This window comes from Pleurodeles waltl, chromosome 1_2, assembly GCF_031143425.1.
Source record: "Pleurodeles waltl isolate 20211129_DDA chromosome 1_2, aPleWal1.hap1.20221129, whole genome shotgun sequence".
NCBI classification, from domain to species: Eukaryota; Metazoa; Chordata; class Amphibia; order Caudata; family Salamandridae; genus Pleurodeles; species Pleurodeles waltl.
In genome coordinates this window covers 1,339,831,342-1,339,848,141 of record NC_090437.1, presented here as the reverse complement: position 1 = coordinate 1,339,848,141, position 16,800 = coordinate 1,339,831,342, and the positions used below count along the sequence as shown (strand labels likewise).

Below are 16,800 nucleotides of genomic sequence, written 5' to 3'. Positions count from 1 at the left end.
ACTTCTTTAGCCAAACTGGTGTTTAGGAAGCTATGTCTGAGATACTCAAAGGACATCACACCACAGAGATCTCCACAGGATGTGCAGTAATACAGTAAGTGACTTCACTGCGTGTGCCTGAGATAACTCTAAAGACATTGCAGAGATCTCTGCAGGATGTGCAGTAACCCAGTGAGTGACTTCACTTGCTGTGCCTGAGGTACTCAAAGGACATCACACCACAGAGATCTCCACAGGATGTGCAGTAATACAGAAAGTGACTTCACTGCCTGTGCCTGAGATACTCAAAGATCATCACAGAGATCTCCGCAGGATGTCCAGTAACCCACCGAGTGACTTCACTGCCTGTACCTGAGATACTCAAAGAACATCACAGAGATCTCCGCAGGATGTCCAGTAACCCAGTGAATGACTTTGCTGGCTGTGCCCGAGATACTCAAAGAACATCACAGAGATCTCCGCAGGATGTGCAGTGGCCATGAGTTGGACCATGTGGGAACCATCATTCATTTGTAGCAGCAGCTCCGGCGTTTCCCTGCAGACAGGAGCTAAGAAGCATGAGTTGGAGAACCAGGGGCGGCTCCTCCATGAAGGCGGAGGAGCGTCGGTCCCCCCCCCCACCGCCAGCAGCGACAGCTGCAAGACATTTACAAGGAAATGATAACAAACAGTGACAGGGGTGACGTGCTCACTGTGTTGCCGGGCTGGAGAGAGCCTGCACAGGCTCCCAGTCTGCATGGGAGTGCCCTGGCTGGGCGCTCCCAGCCAATCCTGATGCTGCTTTGAGCAGCGTCAGGATTGGCCGCAGGGCTGGCTGGGAGACTGCGGCCAGCAGGGAAGAGGGGCGTGGCGCGGGACAGTGCCAAAAAGGTAAGTGTTTGTTTTTTTACTTAATTTTATAAACTTTTAGGTGCATCCCCGCACGCCTCACCGGCCAAGCTCCTTTTGAGCGAAGCGGGCTGCCACTGGTGAAATTGAGGGAGGGGAAGACAGCTAAACAAGCCTTCCTGCCAGTGTGTCTGCTTCCTTGAAAGAAATGTGAACCTGCACAACTGGTCCATCTACAAATCTAATGGTGCTTGGAAGCTAAATTGGCTTTAACATTTGAAATACCTTGAATGCTCCTAATGACAGATTTATTCTTTTTGAATAATGATGCAAGGGAGTTGTTACCAGCTGAGCTGTGAAGTGTGTGCTTTTAAAGAACAGTTATAAAGAAATGCGCTGCATACAGTTGGGTATTACTGAAATCTATATTTTGGAAGTGCTTTTTTATCTTAAACATTTTTGCACATTTTGTAGCAGCCGATCTTATTTTGTGTGCAGAGACAGCCTTTATGAGGTGTGTTTTTCTATTAAATAGATTATCCTTCTTTCATTGATTCATTTCTATCCCAGTGGGCACCTGTCTGCTGCCCTGATCTTTCTTTATTGATTGGGTTTTCCCCGACAATTATATCAGCTCAGCTCTCCTGCAGCTGAGGCCCAAACTTGGCAGAAAGGAAAAGATTAAATTATTTACACCAAGTGTGTCAAATGAAAAAAGTTGCAGGAGGGGAGCCACGTGCAGGCTGGTTGGCGCGATCATCTTTAAGACGTGTTTCTTCTGCCACAGACTGGGATCTAACTCGAGGCACCACCCAAGTTTCTCAAAGTATACTTATTCACCAAATTCCACAAGGCATGCCTCTTGAAGACCTCTTGTGATTAAACAGGAGTTCTGTCTGTATAATTCAAACCAATCAACTTATCTATGAGGAACAGTGATCACTGCTCTTTCCCTCAAAATTGATTGTTGATTGGTGTTCACTTTATCAGAATATACGGATATGCATGTCAGCACATATATATAGCAAGGTTGTGTTTAGCCGATTAAAAAAAACATGGTGTTTTTATGTGGCCAGAAATTGTCAGTTGAAGACCTCAGCTCGCCACGCAATCTCTTTTCCCTTGTACAGCGCGTACTTTGAATTGAGTCGCCTTCAGGCTTTTATGATGGAGTACCACTGAGAGCTTCAGAATACTTGGTCATTCAAACCTTGGCCCCTCTGCTGAACAAACAGAGGAGTGGTCACTTTTTCCAGTTAAAATAGTGATTCTGTGCAACTCTGTGTGAAGGTTTTGCCAAAATGTTGAGAAGGCAAAAGTAAAGAAAATACAGGAGTTTGCTGGTGAGTCGGTGCGTTGTGTGTTGGGGCTCTGAAGTGAAGGAGATGCAAGGAGGTGCATCCAGGAGTCAGTGAAAGAAGACTGCTGAAAATCATAAGACATGCATGCGGACGAGATGTGGAGAGAAAAGGGTGCACGTGTCTAGCGTAAAATGAGCATAAAGGGCATGATTGAGACACTCTGGAGATCACTACCCCTTCCACAGGCCTCAGCAATGTTAGTTCAGTCTCACAATTTCAGAACTGAAACATTTATTTTATTAACCTTGCTTTCTCAAATTTGCTTGAAAATGCACTGTTTGCCCCCTCTCTTTTCAAAGTTTTCCTGGGGGGAGAATCCCCCCGAACCTCCCTTATGACGGTCAGACTTGCTTGCTACGCTCGCTCACCACAGGGCACTCATCCCAAACTTTTAAACCTCACCACTTTCAAATGCCACCAGCTGCCACTGTGGAAGAACAAAATGGCAGCTCCTGGTGTCCCAGTGGAAGGCGAGCTCTGGCAACTATTGAAACAATGTGGTGCTTTAGAAGCAAGCCTCCTGAAAAGTGACCTCTAAAATATCAGTCACGGGTCGACAGACAGCTCAGCAAGACATACAATTTCATGCATAAAGAGCCTGAAATGTGTCTCAAGAACCAAGGCAAGAAAGAAACAACTTCTGGTAAAAGTGACCGCAAAATCCACAAAGGGCCTTACAGAAGACAATAATACTGCACAGCTTGAAAGAATTAAGTCGACTTAACCCTCTTAGAAACAGTACCTCATTTTAGGTTACCTAAAGATACAAATAGGGAAACGCACAAAAAGGAGACAGAGGAATTCTGGGAGTGGTGGCGGGGGTGTATGAAAAGCATGCAAACAGAGACAGCAGGAAAAAAAGGCACTCCCGTGTACTGCTGCATTAAAAAAAAAAAAGAATCCCAAAGAGCGAGCAGTTGTGGAAGAATAGCAGGAGCCACTCAGAGGTGGTAAAGAGGATATGCTCCATGGGAGGGACTAATGCAAGCTGACAGCTGAAAAGAAATAAAGCCAGCAAATAGAAAGCAAGCAAAGGTGAGTGACAAAATGCAAAGCCAATGGTAAGCTATGGGTGGAATGCATTTCTAGGTAAGCATTCAGCAGATCCCCAACATGTCTTTGGAACCAGACAGCTCTGCTGTCTGATGGGCTTTGATCTAAAGATGGAGCACACTGCGAATCCCTACGAGACAGCACTGCTAAAAGGATACTTACCCAGCTTTCATGCTCCAGTCCCGATGTAAGCCTGATGTACGTTGTCACTGTTGTTAGCCTCCTACCCCCTCAAGATATGATTGTAGGCAAGCAGTGAAGCTTTGGAACTGAGGGGACTCTTCATAGGTGGAGCTGCCTCTCCACCTATGTGATGTTCTTCCTGGCTGGTGGGACCTCATGCTGCCGGCCCAGTTCTCCCTCTGTTGATTGGAAAGAGTGTAGCACCAAGTGGGCCCAGAGTGGGGTTCATCAGCCAATGGGACCCTGAGTGTGATCGGTCTGTCACCTGCCATCATGTGACTGTTCTGACCCCAGAGGAAACTGCGTGAATGCGGTAACTGTGCTCATCCCCACAGCCATTGGAGATGCTTGAGTCAGCGCCTTGAGGCCCTAACGGGTGAGTAGTTGCTCTAGACAAGCACTGATTGATTGACTGTTTGAGTCTGCCTCATGAGTAAGAGGGTGAAAAATTCACATAATTTGCTGTCATGTAATTACACAAAATTTCAGGAAAAATTATGTGCAATTACATGCAGTTACCTGAAATGCAAACCCAAAAATGAGCACTATATTATAGCACAAATTGCATGCTCACTTGACGCAAGGAAGCATTTGATGATAAAAATAGTGCAAAAACACAATTGCCGTGAACAAAAGTTGCTCATGTTCCAGTTGCTCATGTAATTCCTGTGGCCTTGTGCTACAATTTTGCATCAAACAGTGATGCTAGTATGCACTATTGTGCAATTTCAGCATTCTGCGACATTCCTGAAATTATGTGAATTATGCTGGCGTAATTTAAACTTTGCTCAGAGCTACTAACAAAAAACAGGATTGGTGATATCATCATAGTACTACTCACAACAAAGTGCATAGATAATGCAATTAAAAGTCACACATAGACACATCATCAACATAGAAGTGTCACAAATGCATGTAGAAAGAAATCCAGCTTTGTGTGTTTGTGTGTCTGTCTGTGTGTGTGCATACGTGTCTGTGTGTTTGCGTGGGTGTATATGTGTGGGTGTGTATGTGTCTGCATGTTTGTGTGTATGCCCAGACACCATGCCTGTACCTGAGTCTGGGGCTCAGTGTCTGGAGTTTGTAGGTAACTGAGTGACTTTTCCTGCATGCCAAGTGTCTTGAGATCGTAGGTCACCAATTTACTCTTCCTCATGCCAAGTGGCTGTAGTTTGTGAATTACTGAGTTACTCTTCCCTCATGCCAAGTCTATGAAGTCTGTCAGTGACTGAGCCACTCTCCCCCATGCCAAGTCTCTGTAGTTTGTGAATCACTGAGTCACTCTTTTCTGATTCCAAGTGTATGGAGTCTGTAGGTCACTGAGTCACTCTTTGCCCATGCCAAGTGTCTGGGGTCTGTAGGTAAGTAAGTCACTCTTTCCCCATGCCAAGTGTATGGAGTCTGTAAGTGACTGAGCCACTCTTCACCCATGCAAAGTCTCTGTAATATATGGGTCACTGAGTTACTCTTCCCTAATGCCAAGTGTCAGAGGTCTGTAGGTCACTGGTTTACTCTTCCCTCATGCCAAGTCTCTGTAGTTTGTGGGTCATTAAGAATCACACTTCCCTAAAAAAGACAGCAATCTGTGGTTGGACGCCTGCCCCGCTCCCTACACTCCATTTTTATCGGAGGAATTGGGAGTGATGTGAGAGTATCAGGAATATATTAAAATAATAGAGCAGATGTTGAAGTTAAAAGAAAGACAATTACAATGGTTTCTTGAAAGTTATGCTTTGTTATATTGACTAGTGTTGGACTTTTTTGCTTTTGCAGGGTCATCCCCAATCTTTTTGCCTCCTGCCTCCTATTTTTTCTGACCTGTTTTTGTTGGCTTTTGAACTCTGATCACTGCTAACCAGTGCTAAAGTGCATATGCTCTCTGTGTAAATTGTATGGTTGAATGGTTTATCTATTATTGGCATATTTGATTTACTAGTAAGTCCCTAGTAAAGTGCACTAGAAGTGCCCAGGACCTGTAAATCAAATGCTACTAGTGGGCTTTCAGCACTGGTTGTTCCACCCACATAAGTAGCTCTGTAATCATGTCTCAGACCTGCCACCGCAGTGTCAGTGTGTGCAGTTTTAACGGTAAATTCGACTTGGCAAGTGTACCCACTTGCCAGGCCTAAACCTTCCCTTTTCCTGCATGTAAGACATCCCTAAGGTAGGCCCTAGGTAGCTCCAAGGGCAGGGTGCAGTGTATGGTTAAGGTAGGACATATAGGCCCTCATTACAACCCTTGCGGTCGGTGATAAAGCGACGGTAATACTGCAGTAACTAAAATGGAATTATGACCACGGCGGAAACCGCTCACACAGACAGCCACGGCAGTAGCAACAAGCACCACGGCGGTAACCGCCAACAGCCAGCCAGAAGACAATGTACCGCCTGTAGGAGGCTGGACTGGCTTGTAGTGAGTACCAAGGGGTACTTGCACCTTGCACCAGGCCCAGTTATCCCTTATTAGTGTATAGGGTGTCTAGCAGCTTAGGCTGATAGATAATGGTAGCTTAGCAGAGCAGCTTAGGCTGAACTAGGAGACGTGTGAAGCTACTACAGTACCACTTAGTGTCATATGCACAATATCATAAGAAAACACAATACACAGTTATACTAAAAATAAAGGTACTTTATTTTTATGACAATATGCCAAAGTATCTTAGAGTGTACCCTCAGTGAGAGGATAGGAAATATACACAAGATATATATACACAATAGCAAAAATATGCAGTATAGTCTTAGAAAACAGTGCAAACAATGTATAGTTACAATAGGATGCAATGGGGAAACATAGGGATAGGGGCAACACAAACCATATACTCCAAAAGTGGAATGCGAACCACGAATGGACCCCAAACCTATGTGACCTTGTAGAGGGTCGCTGGGACTATTAGAAAATAGTGAGAGTTAGAAAAATAACCCTCCCCAAGACCCTGAAAAGTGAGTGCAAAGTGCACTAAAGTTCCCCTAAGGACAAAGAAGTCGTGTTAGAGGAATAATGCAGGAAAGACACGAACCAGCAATGCAACAACTGTGGATTTCCAATCTAGGGTACCTGTGGAACAAGGGGACCAAGTCCAAAAGTCACAAGGAAGTCGGAGATGGGCAGATGCCCAGGAAATGCCAGCTGCGGGTGCAAAGAAGCTTCTACTGGACAGAAGAAGCTGAAGTTTCTGCAGGAACGAAAAGGGCTAGAGACTTCCCCTTTGGTGGACGGATCCCTCTCGCCTAGGAGAGTTGTGCAGAAGTGTTGTCCCGCTGAAAGGACGCCAAGAAGCCTTGCTAGTTGCAAATCATGCGTTTGGCGTTTTTGGACGCTGCTGGGGCCCAGGAGGGACCAGGAGGTCGCAAATTGGACCTGAAGAGAGAGGGGACGTCGAGCCAGACAAAGAGCCCTCACTGAAGCAGGTAGCACCCGGAGAAGTGCCAGAAACAGGCACTACGAGGATGTGTGAAACGGTGCTTGCCGAAGTTGCACAAAGGAGTCCCACGTCGCCGGAGACCAACTTAGAAAGTCGTGCAATGCAGGTTAGAGTGCCGTGGACCCAAGCTTGGCTGTGCACAAAGGATTTCCGCCGGAAGTGCACAGGGGCCGGAGTAGCTGCAAAGTCGCGGTTCCCAGCAATGCAGCCCAGCGAGGTGCGGCAAGGACTTACCTCCACCAAACTTGGACTGAAGAGTCACTGGACTGTGGGGGTCACTTGGACAGAGTTGCTGGATTCGAGGGACCTCGCTCGTCGTGCTGAGAGGAGACCCAAGGGACCGGTAATGCAGCTTTTTGGTGCCTGCGGTTGCAGGGGGAAGATTCCGTCGACCCACGGGAGATTTCTTCGGAGCTTCTGGTGCAGAGAGGAGGCAGACTACCCCCACAGCATGCACAAGCAGGAAAACAGTCGAGAAGGCGGCAGGATCAGCGTTATAGAGTTGCAGTAGTCGTCTTTGCTACTATGTTGCAGGTTTGCAGGCTTCCAGCGCGGTCAGCAGTCGATTCCTTATCAGAAGGTGAAGAGAGAGATGCAGAGGAACTCGGATGAGCTCTTGCATTCGTTATCTGAAGTTTCCCCAGAGACAGAGACCCTAAATAGCCAGAAAAGAGGGTTTGGCTACCTAGGAGAGAGGATAGGCTAGCAACACCTGAAGGAGCCTATCACAAGGAGTCTCTGACGTCACCTGGTGGCACTGGCCACTCAGAGCAGTCCAGTGTGCCAGCAGCACCTCTGTTTCCAAGATGGCAGAGGTCTGGAGCACACTGGAGGAGCTCTGGACACCTCCCAGGGGAGGTGCAGGTCAGGGGAGTGGTCACTCCCCTTTCCTTTGTCCAGTTTCGCGCCAGAGCAGGGCTAAGGGGTCCCCTGAACCGGTGTAGACTGGCTAATGCAGAATTGGGCACCTCTGTGCCCAACAAAGCATTTCCAGAGGCTGGGGGAGGCTACTCCTCCCCTGCCTTCACACCATTTTCCAAAGGGAGAGGGTGTCACACCCTCTCTCAGAGGAAGTTCTTTGTTCTGCCATCCTGGGCCAGGCCTGGCTGGACCCCAGGAGGGCAGCTGCCTGTCTGAGGGGTTGGCAGCAGCAGCAGCTGCAGTGAAACCCCAGGAAGGGCAGTTTGGCAGTACCAGGGACTGTGCTACAGACCACTGGGATCATGGGATTGTTCCAACTATGCCAGGATGGCATAGAGGGGGCAATTCCATGATCATAGACATGTTACATGGCCATATTCGGAGTTACCATTGTGAAGCTACATATAGGTATTGACCTATATGTAGTGCACGCGTGTAATGGTGTCCCCGCACTCACAAAGTTCAGGGAATTGGCTCTGAACAATGTGGGGGCACCTTGGCTAGTGCCAGGGTGCCCTCACACTAAGTAACTTTGCACCTAACCTTTACCAGGTAAAGGTTAGACATATAGGTGACTTATAAGTTACTTAAGTGCAGTGTAAAACGGCTGTGAAATAACGTGGACGTTATTTCACTCAGGCTGCAGTGGCAGGCCTGTGTAAGAATTGTCAGAGCTCCTTATGGGTGGCAAAAGAAATGCTGCAGCCCATAGGGATCTCCTGGAACCCCAATACCCTGGGTACCTCAGTACCATATACTAGGGAATTATAAGGGTGTTCCAGTAAGCCAATGTAAATTGGTAAAAATGGTCACTAGCCTGTTAGTGACAATTTGGAAAGAAATGAGAGAGCCTAACCACTGAGGTTCTGATTAGCAGAGCCTCAGTGAGACAGTTAGTCACTACACAGGTAACACATTCAGGCACACTTATGAGCACTGGGGCCCTGGGTTACCAGGGTCCCAGTGACACATACAACTAAAACAACATATATACAGTGAAAAATGGGGGTAACATGCCAGGCAAGATGGTACTTTCCTACACAACCCCACCCCAAACGAAGGACAATAAGACTAGCCATGACCTGATGAGTCTTCATTGTCTAAGTGGAAATATCTGGAGAGTCCATCTGCATTGGAGTGGCTACTCCCAGGTCTATGTTCCACTGTATAGTCCATTCCCTGTAGGGATATGGACCACCTCAACAATTTAGGATTTTCACCTTTCATTTGTTTTAGCCAAAGTAGAGGTTTGTGGTCTGTCTGAACAATGAAGTGAGTGCCAAACAGGTATGGCCTCAACTTCTTCAGAGCCCAGACCACAGCAAAGGCCTCCCTCTCAATGGCAGACCAACGCTTTTCTCTAGGGGTCAACCTTCTACTAATAAAAGCAACAGGTTGATCCTGGCCCTCAGAATTAAGTTGTGATAGGACTGCCCCTACTCCTAATTCAGATGCATCAGTTTGGACATAGAATTTTTTAGAGTAACAAGGGCTTTTCAGGACAGGTGCAGAGCACATGGCCTGCTTAAGCTCCTCAAAAGCATTCTGACAGTTTGCTGTCCATAATACCTTTTTAGGCATTTTCTTGGATGTGAGGTCATTAAGAGGGGCTGCAATGGAGCCATAGTTCTTAATGAACCTCCTGTAATACCCAGTGAGGCCTAGGAAGGCTCTCACCTGAGTCTGAGTGGTAGGGGGAACCCAATCAATAATTGTTTGGATTTTCCCCTGAAGTGGTGCAATCTGTTCCCCACCAACAAGGTGTCCCAGATAAACCACCTTACCCTGCCCTATCTGGCACTTTGAAGCCTTGATAGTGAGGCCTGCCTTTTGCAGGGCCTCCAAAACTTTCCATAGGTGGACCAGGTGATCATCCCAGCTGGAGCTAAAGACAGCTATATCGTCCAAATATGCTGCACTGAAAGCTTCCAGCCCTTGCAGGACTGTGTTCACCAACCTCTGAAAAGTGGCAGGTGCATTTTTCAAACCAAAAGGCATTACAGTAAACTGGTAATGTCCTCCAATGGTAGAAAATGCAGTCTTAGGTTTAGCATCTTCTGACAATTTGATCTGCCAATACCCTGCAGTCAAATCAAAAGTGCTTAGATACTTGGCAGATGCCAGTGTATCTATGAGCTCATCTGCCCTGGGTATAGGGTGAGCATCAGTTTTGGTTACCAAGTTGAGACCTCTATAGTCTACACAAAACCGCATTTCCTTCTTTCCATCTTTGGAATGGGGTTTTGGTACCAGTACCACAGGAGAAGCCCATGGACTGTCAGAGTGCTCAACCACTCCTAGTTCTAACATTTTCTGGACCTCTTGCTTTATGCAGTCCTTGACATGGTCAGGCTGCCTATAGATCTTACTTTTGACAGGTAAACTGTCTCCAGTATCTATAGTGTGCTCACACCAAGAATTGGTACCTGGCACAGTAGAGAAGAGTTCAGAGAATTGATCTAGGAGATTTATGCAATTGTCTTTCTGCTCAGCAGTAAGACAATCAGCCAAAACTACACCTTCCACAAGAGCATCTTGATCTGTGGAAGAGAAGAGATCAGGTAGAGGATCACTGTCTTCTTCCTATCCCTCATCAGTTGCCATGAGCAGGGTGAGATCAGCCCTGTCATAGTAGGGTTTCAGGCGGTTGACATGGAGCACCCTAAGGGGACTCCTGGCAGTGCCTAAGTCAACTAAATAGGTGACTTCTCCCTTCTTTTCAACAATTGTGTGGGGACCACTCCATTTATCTTGGAGTGCTCTTGGGGCCACAGGCTCCAAGACCCACACTTTCTGCCCTGGTTGGTACTGAACCAAAACAGCCTTCTGATCATGCCATTGCTTCTGGAGCTCTTGGCTGGCCTGAAGGTTTTTACTGGCCTTTTTCATGTACTCAGCCATCCTTGATCTGAGGCCAAGTACATAATCCACAATATCCTGCTTAGGAGCTTTTAAAGGTTGTTCCCAACCCTCCTTTACAAGTGTGAGTGGACCCCTAACAGGGTGTCCAAAACGAAGTTCAAAGGGGCTGAAGCCCACTCCTTTCTGGGGTACCTCCCTGTAGGCAAAAAGGAGGCATGGTAGAAGGATATCCCATCTCCTGCGGAGTTTTTCAGGGAGACCCATAATCATGCCTTTGAGAGTTTTATTAAATCTCTCCACCAGTCCATTTGTTTGTGGATGATAGGGTGTTGTGAACTTGTACGTTACACCACACTCCTTCCACATGGCCTTTAAGTATGCAGACATGAAATTGCTTCCCCTGTCTGATACTACTTCCTTTGGGAAGCCCACCCTGGAAAATATTCCCAGGAGGGCCTTTGCCACTGCAGGAGCTGTAGTGGTCCTTAAAGGAATAGCTTCAGGATATCTTGTGGCATGGTCCACTACCACCAAGATAAACCTATTGCCTGAAGCAGTAGGAGGGTCAAGGGGGCCAACTATGTCAACCCCTACCCTTTCAAAGGGAACCCCAACCACAGGCAGTGGAATAAGGGGTGCCTTTGGGGTGCCACCTGTCTTGCCACTGGCTTGACATGTTTCACAGGACTTACAAAATTCCTTTGTGTCCTCAGACATCCTAGGCCAATGAAACAGGGGAACAAGCCTGTCCCAAGTTTTCATTTGTCCTAGGTGCCCAGCTAAGGGAATGTCATGTGCCAGTGTTAGGAGGAACTTTCTGTACTCCTGAGGAATCACTAATCTCCTGGCAGCTCCAGGTTTAGGATCCCTATGCTCAGTGTACAAGAGGTTGTCCTCCCAGTAAACTCTGTGAGAGTCACTGACATCCCCATTAGCCTCTTTGACAGCTTGCTGTCTGAGACCCTCTAATGTGGGACAGGTTTGCTGTGCCACACTCAGCTCCTCTCTGGCAGGCCCCCCTTCACCCAAAAGCTCAGCAGTGTCTGCTTCCAGCTCCTCTGGTGTAGGTTCTGCACAGGGAGGGAATTCTTCTTCCTCAGAAGTAGAATCCACTGTAGAGGGAGGGATAGTAGGAAGTGGTTTGCTTTTACTACCCCTAGCTTTAGGGAGCACTTGGTCCATTGTTCCAGGATCCAAGCTTCCCTGTCCTTTTTGCTTTTTGGCCTGAGCCCTTGTCAAAGCAAAAATATGCCCTGGGATGCCCAGCATTGCTGCATGGGCCTCCAACTCCACATCTGACCAAGCTGATGTCTCCAAATCATTCCCTAGTAGACAGTCTACAGGTAAATCTGTGGCTACCACAACTTTCTTTGGACCAGTAACCCCCCCCCAGTTGAGATTTACAACAGCCATGGGGTGGCTAAGTGTGTTGTTGTGAGCATCGGTTACTTGGTACTGGTGACCAAGTAGGTGTTGTTCAGGGTGGACCAGTTTCTCTATGACCATAGTCACACTGGCACCAGTGTCCCTGTAGGCCTGAACCTCAACACCATTTATTAGGGGTAGTTGCTTGTACTTATCCATATTAAGGGGACAAGCAACTAAGGTGGCTAAATCAATAGCCCCCTCAGAGACTAACACAGCCTCTGTGGCCTCCCTAACAAGGCCAACCCCAACTAAATTACCAAAAGTGAGCCCAGCTACTCCCTTGGATTGGCTATTAGTAGGTTTGCTCCCACCACCACTGCTATTAGTAGGGACACTAGGTGTAGCAGTAGGGGTTGTAGTGGTAGGAGCAGTGGTGCCTTTCTTTGGACAACTGGGATCTGTTGTCCAATGGCCTTTTATTTTACATAAATAACACCATGGTTTCTTTTCCTTGTTCTGATTAAAGGAGGATTTGGGCCCACCACCCCCACCAGAGTGTTTTTGTGGGCCTGATGAAGACTCATTTTTAGATTTGTCCCCACCCTTGTCTGAAGACTTACCATCCTTCTTTTTGTTGCCATCTTTGTCACCCCCTGTATGAACTTTTCTGTTCACTCTTGTTCTGACCCATTTGTCTGCCTTCTTTCCCAATTCTTGGGGAGAGGTCAGATCAGAGTCCACCAAGTACTGGTGCAACAAATCAGACACACAATTATTAAGAATATGCTCTCTCAGGATTAAGTTATACAGGCTGTCATAATCAGTAACTTTACTGCCATGTAACCACCCCTCCAAGGCCTTCACTGAATGGTCAATGAAATCAACCCAGTCTTGTGAAGACTCCTTTTTGGTCTCTCTGAACTTTATCCTGTACTGTTCAGTGGTTAAGCCATAACCATCCAGGAGTGCATTCTTAAGAACTTGGAAATTATTAGCATCATTTTCTTTCACAGTAAGGAGCCTATCCCTACCTTTTCCACTAAATGATAGCCATAGGATAGCAGCCCACTGCCTTTGAGGGACATCCTGTACAACACAGGCCCTCTCAAGTGCAGCAAACCACTTGTTAATGTCATCCCCCTCCTTATAAGGGGGAACTATCTTGTGCAGATTCCTGGAATCATGCTCTTTTGCAGGATGACTATGGGGAATACTGCTGCTGCCACCATGGGTTTCTAAACCCAACTTCTGTCTTTCCTTCTCTAGTTCAAAAGACTGTCTATCCAAATCCAGCTGTTGCTTTTTAAGCTTCAGTCTGGTTTGTTCCACCCTCAACTTATTGAGTTCCCTCTCTAACATTCTGTCATCAGGGTTGGTGGGAGGGACATTCCTAGATACAGAGGTATGATGGGAATGAACAGAAGGAGACCTGTCCCTTACAGAAGCCACCCTAACACCTTGGTTAACAGAAACATTACTACCAGTATGGTGAGAATAAATGCTTTTGCTATGATGTGAGACAACACTATTTGTATGGTGTGGCTCATCATCATTACCAACTATGCTAGACTGTCTAGTAATGGGCAGGCTAGGAAGTTTCTTTCCTGAATCTTTTCCTGGGGGAGTCCCTGAATCAGATTGAGAACTATTAGGTACTTTTTCAACAGATGAGGCACCTATGGCCTTATCCTGTTCTCTAAGCATGTTAAGTAACAGTTCCAAGGAAGGATTCTTCCCTACACTCAAACCTCTCTCTATACAGAGACTCCTTGCTCTTTTCCAGCTAAGGTTGTCATATGCAAGTTTGGACAGATCAACATTTTGGCCTGTGCCAGACATTTTTAGAGAGAGTTAAAGTGATAGTAAAAGATAAAAAGTTTGTCAGAGCTTTTAGAAAGACAGAGAAAAAAAAACTTTTTAAACTTTTTAGAACTTTTTAGAAAGTTAGAGGTACTTTTCAGCACTTAGAAAAGAGTGAAAAGAGGAAATGCAAAACTTTTTGGCTATGTGTATATACACTGACCTTGTTTTGTATATTTTTCTCTTATGAAAAGTACAATGACAAGAGTGGTAAGTAGTCTCAAAGCACTTATCCCACCACTGCACAACCAATGTAGGAGGCTGGACTGGCTTGTAGTGAGTACCAAGGGGTACTTGCACCTTGCACCAGGCCCAGTTATCCCTTATTAGTGTATAGGGTGTCTAGCAGCTTAGGCTGATAGATAATGGTAGCTTAGCAGAGCAGCTTAGGCTGAACTAGGAGACGTGTGAAGCTACTACAGTACCACTTAGTGTCATATGCACAATATCATAAGAAAACACAATACACAGTTATACTAAAAATAAAGGTACTTTATTTTTATGACAATATGCCAAAGTATCTTAGAGTGTACCCTCAGTGAGAGGATAGGAAATATACACAAGATATATATACACAATAGCAAAAATATGCAGTATAGTCTTAGAAAACAGTGCAAACAATGTATAGTTACAATAGGATGCAATGGGGAAACATAGGGATAGGGGCAACACAAACCATATACTCCAAAAGTGGAATGCGAACCACGAATGGACCCCAAACCTATGTGACCTTGTAGAGGGTCGCTGGGACTATTAGAAAATAGTGAGAGTTAGAAAAATAACCCTCCCCAAGACCCTGAAAAGTGAGTGCAAAGTGCACTAAAGTTCCCCTAAGGACAAAGAAGTCGTGTTAGAGGAATAATGCAGGAAAGACACGAACCAGCAATGCAACAACTGTGGATTTCCAATCTAGGGTACCTGTGGAACAAGGGGACCAAGTCCAAAAGTCACAAGCAAGTCGGAGATGGGCAGATGCCCAGGAAATGCCAGCTGCGGGTGCAAAGAAGCTTCTACTGGACAGAAGAAGCTGAGGTTTCTGCAGGAACGAAAAGGGCTAGAGACTTCCCCTTTGGTGGACGAATCTCTCTCGCCTTGGAGAGTCGTGCAGAAGTGTTTTCCCGCTGAAAGGACGCCAACAAGCCTTGCTAGTTGCAAATCGTGCGTTTGGCGTTTTTGGACGCTGCTGGGGCCCAGGAGGGACCAGGAGGTCGCAAATTGGACCTGAAGAGAGAGGGGACGTCGAGCAAGACAAAGAGCCCTCACTGAAGCAGATAGCACCCAGAGAAGTGCCAGAAACAGGCACTACGAGGATGCGTGAAACGGTGCTCACCGAAGTTGCACAAAGGAGTCCCACGTCGCCGGAGACCAACTTAGAAAGTCGTGCAATGCAGGTTAGAGTGCCGTGGACCCAGGCTTGGCTGTGCATGAAGGATTTCCGCCGGAAGTGCACAGGGGCCGGAGTAGCTGCAAAGTCGCGGTTCCCAGCAATGCAGCCCAGCGAGGTGAGGCAAGGACTTACCTCCACCAAACTTGGACTGAAGAGTCACTGGACTGTGGGGGTCACTTGGACAGAGTTGCTGGATTCGAGGGACCTCGCTCGTCGTGCTGAGAGGAGACCCAAGGGACCGGTAATGCAGCTTTTTGGTGCCTGTGGTTGCAGGGGGAAGATTCCGTCGACCCACGGGAGATTTCTTCGGAGCTTCTGGTGCAGAGAGGAGGCAGACTACCCCCACAGCATGCACAAGCAGGAAAACAGTCGAGAAGGCGGCAGGATCAGCGTTACAGAGTTGCAGTAGTCGTCTTTGCTACTATGTTGCAGGTTTGCAGGCTTCCAGCGCGGTCAGCAGTCGATTCCTTATCAGAAGGTGAAGAGAGAGATGCAGAGGAACTCGGATGAGCTCTTGCATTCGTTATCTGAAGTTTCCCCAGAGACAGAGATCCTAAATAGCCAGAAAAGAGGGTTTGGCTACCTAGGAGAGAGGATAGGCTAGCAACACCTGAAGGAGCCTATCACAAGGAGTCTCTGACGTCACCTGGTGGCACTGGCCACTCAGAGCAGTCCAGTGTGCCAGCAGCACCTCTGTTTCCAAGATGGCAGAGGTCTGGAGCACACTGGAGGAGCTCTGGACACCTCCCAGGGGAGGTGCAGGTCAGGGGAGTGGTCACTCCCCTTTCCTTTGTCCAGTTTCGCGCCAGAGCAGGGCTAAGGGGTCCCCTGAACCGGTGTAGACTGGCTTATGCAGAATTGGGCACATCTGTGCCCAAGAAAGCATTTCCAGAGGCTGGGGGAGGCTACTCCTCCCCTGCCTTCACACCATTTTCCAAAGGGAGAGGGTGTCACACCCTCTCTCAGAGGAAGTTCTTTGTTCTGCCATCCTGGGCCAGGCCTGGCTGGACCCCAGGAGGGCAGCTGCCTGTCTGAGGGGTTGGCAGCAGCAGCAGCTGCAGTGAAACCCCAGGAAGGGCAGTTTGGCAGTACCAGGGTCTGTGCTACAGACCACTGGGATCATGGGATTGTTCCAACTATGCCAGGATGGCATAGAGGGGGCAATTCCATGATCATAGACATGTTACATGGCCATATTCGGAGTTACCATTGTGAAGCTACATATAGGTATTGACCTATATGTAGTGCACGCGTGTAATGGTGTCCCCGCACTCACAAAGTTCAGGGAATTGGCTCTGAACAATGTGGGGGCACCTTGGCTAGTGCCAGGGTGCCCTCACACTAAGTAACTTTGCACCTAACCTTTACCAGGTAAAGGTTAGACATATAGGTGACTTATAAGTTACTTAAGTGCAGTGTAAAATGGCTGTGAAATAACGTGGACGTTATTTCACTCAGGCTGCAGTGGCAGGCCTGTGTAAGAATTGTCAGAGCTCCTTATGGGTGGCAAAGAAATGCTGCAGCCCATAGGGATCTCCTGGAACCCCAATACCCT

General features: G+C 47.2%; 1 long non-coding RNA gene across 1 annotated transcript in view; it reads left to right on the top strand.

The window, feature by feature from the left end:
* Positions 1-709: 709 nt before the first annotated feature.
* The window catches only part of LOC138296328 (uncharacterized), a 62,399-nt gene continuing 46,308 nt past the window's right edge, over positions 710-16,800 (top strand). Inside the window, exon 1 of the long non-coding RNA XR_011203806.1 lies at positions 710-870. This is a non-coding gene — a long non-coding RNA (uncharacterized lncRNA). The remainder of the gene's footprint in view (positions 871-16,800) is intronic.